This window comes from Vicia villosa, linkage group LG4 (genome assembly GCF_029867415.1).
Source record: "Vicia villosa cultivar HV-30 ecotype Madison, WI linkage group LG4, Vvil1.0, whole genome shotgun sequence".
NCBI lineage: Eukaryota > Viridiplantae > Streptophyta > Magnoliopsida > Fabales > Fabaceae > Vicia > Vicia villosa.
In genome coordinates this window covers 60,984,481-60,987,569 of record NC_081183.1, presented here as the reverse complement: position 1 = coordinate 60,987,569, position 3,089 = coordinate 60,984,481, and the positions used below count along the sequence as shown (strand labels likewise).

At 40.4% G+C, this 3,089-nt stretch overlaps 1 long non-coding RNA gene across 1 annotated transcript; it reads right to left on the bottom strand.

Annotated features, from left to right (window-relative positions):
- Positions 1–1,156: 1,156 nt before the first annotated feature.
- Positions 1,157–2,788, bottom strand: LOC131599202 (uncharacterized). Its single transcript, XR_009282625.1, has 3 exons — positions 2,466–2,788; positions 1,933–2,368; positions 1,157–1,801 (listed from the first exon to the last, which is right to left on the bottom strand). It is a non-coding gene; the product is annotated as an uncharacterized LOC131599202 (long non-coding RNA).
- Between the last annotated feature and the right edge of the window lie 301 nt (positions 2,789–3,089).

Here is a 3,089-nt window from a genome sequence, read left to right as displayed (position 1 = left end):
CTACTCCCTGACGATTTAGTTCGTTCAGAAGAAGAAACTCGTTTGCCCAGTCCTGATACCTTACTATCAGTTGAGGACGTTTTCTTTACCCGGCGTACACAGTTCGGAAGAAACATCTGTTCCTATCCTAATATTCAGATTCAGATTAGTTGAAGGAACCGCCTCCGGATCCCCGTGGTCTTACGAAGGAGCAAGCCACTGATATCATCAGATCAGATGGAGATGTTTGCCTGATTGACTTTTTCATTCAGATGAAGATTGTCCTACTTATTTTCTGGCATCATGTCCAGATCAGTTTAAAGGCATTCTTTCCCCGGCGTACACAGTTCGGAAGAGATATTGTTCCTATCCTGATTTCCAGTTCAGTTGAAGGAGCCGCCTCCGGATCCCAGTGGTCTTACGAAGGAGCTAGCCGCTAATTCCCAGATTAGTTGGAATATCTACCTGATGATTTAATTGCATCAGAAGAGATGTCTGCCCAGATTCCCAGATCATGATTCCCAGATCAAAGATACCTATTACCCGTTGATGTCTGATTCAACCGATGTATCTCCCTCGATTCCCAGATCGACTTAAGACATCTATCCCGATGCATGTTCGGAGACATCTGCTACGTCTGATACTCAGATCATTCGAGATGTTCCTTCTCTTGATGCCCAGATCATTTGAAGTGTTTCCCCTGCCTGTGGGTGCCCGTTCCTCCTTTTTTACAAGTTGGAGCTTATTTATTATCCAGGTCAATTGAAGTTTTTTCTCCCTGCTTGCGGGGTGGTACATTCCTTCTTCATGCAAGATGGAATCTTCTATTGATCAAGAGCGCAAATTTTCGAGTTAATTCTGGTATTCAATCCCCTTCCACCTCAACGGTTCGAAACCTCCGTTTCTCACTCGTCAGGTTCAAGAAGATTGAATAGGGGCAGCTGTTGCACCCCAAAATTTGCCCTCTTTATCTGTGCTATAAGTTATGGTAGACGATTATTTCGTTGGCCAAAAATCAAGAAAAATAATAAAAAGTTCCATTTGTACGTGGTGTCTACAATCGTTAATTCAACTGAGCTTTATTGGATTTCAGGTGGAGGAGTTCTTATGTGCTTAATTTTTATCTTCCTCAAGAATTCCTCAAAGCTTCTTTGTTATGTCAGTTTGAAATACCAATGCGAGTCATGACATGAGAGGTGAATTTGTAGATTCATTGTGATCAAAGAAGTTTTATTCTCATCACTGTTACTCGTTGTTTGCAATATAAGTTGACTTGGATCTAAGACGGCGTACAAGGTTTTAATTCACATTCTTGTGCAAGTATGAGGTATAAAGTTGTGTCGATTCAAGAGACTACTTAATAACATGAATTTAGTTTTGTGTTCAAGACTAATTGGTTCGTTCTTAAGCATTTGGCAAAGAAATTGGTTCAAGTTGGAAGTTTCATTCGTATGTATTTTGATATACAAGATTCAAGATCATTCAACCATATTTCAATTCAAAGTCCATACAAATGTTATTACATTCAACTTCATTCACAAAGCCATTCAAATTACAAAGCCCACTAAAACCAATATTACAAAATTATACAAGAAAAAGGATTTGTCCTTCATGCTCCATCAAAATCCACCTGCTGCATTCAAGCCAACTTTCTGAAGTAAGAAAACCGAACCAGCCTGCATCATCTAACAAACAAAACCGAAACGGAGAAACGGTTCAGAGTAGTGCTAAATAAACCGACAACCTCTACACAAAGGTGAATCATCCAAACTCAGCTTCTACCGACATTAAAACCGAACCGCAACTTGCATACGGGAAGGGCCTGCGTAATTAAGAGAAACCGGTTCACCGCAGAAAAACTGAGAGGATAACAGAAATAGAAGAAAAAAGCATAACAGAAGAGAGATCGAGAGCAGAGAAAAGCATAAAAAAAAAAAAGATTGATAACTGAACCTGTAACAAACTTTTTCGGACAAGCTTCACTCTCTCCATTGATCCAAACCTCATAACAAACTCTCAGAAAATCTTCATGGCAAATGGAAACTTCTCCAACCGCACCTTCAATTGATAACCTTCAATCTTCACCTCCAAACCTTCACCTCTTCATCACCGCCCCACTACCATGACTCTTCAATCTTCAATCTCTCATTCTCACAAAAACTCCATTCATCAATTCCTTCAATGATTCACCGTAACATCATTCAACAAAATTCAATAGAAAAATCACCGAAAACCTTGAGTCGACAATCTTTGAACGTGATTCAATCTTCTCAGCATCATCTTCCAAAAGCTCTTCACGGTTTCATCATCACCGATCCATTATTCTTCGCACTTCAGAAAATCACCACTGATTCAACGCACCTCTTCAACAAACCTCCATCGATCTAATCTGCAAACACCAACAACAACGCAAATTTCATCAAACAGCATCAACATCATCGCATCGGAAACGCAAGAAACGAAGAAGATGAGAGCAAGAAGTCTACTCTGAGAGAACTGAGAGCGAAATCGAGAGGAGAACCGAGAGGTTCAAATCGGAAACGAGAGATTGAGGTGAGAGACGATGGAGTTGGAGAGACGAGATGATGTTGTTTTGGTTTCTTCATTCACGACGGCCGGAGAGTTAATTGGCAAGAGTGGAGAGGGAGGCGCCGTTCGCCGGAGGAGGATGTCTCGCGCACCGCCGTCTGCGTGAGTTCACGAAGGAAGAAGAAGCCTCGCTCGCACGTGAAGAAGATGAAATTGCAATGGTCATAAAACTCTAACCTAATTTCCTCTTTCATTTTGTTTTTGATTTAATTGAGCTTAATTGAGATTAATGTGAGTTTAACAATAGTTGTTGATAATTGGATAAAATTCTGAAAGGCTGAACAAAACAACACTCCTTGGGCCATGTCCACACGAATTGCTATGCTACACCCCCATTCGGCCCATGTTCCATCTTCTTTTTGACTAAAAACTGAATAAAAATTTTGTTTGGGCCTCATGACTGGGCCCTGCGCCCTTGTTTCTCTCTGCACCCCCTGACTCCATTATTTTCATGGTTAGAATTGTTTCTTTTTACATAGTTTTGTTCTATTATTTCCATATAAAAATGTGATAAAAAACAT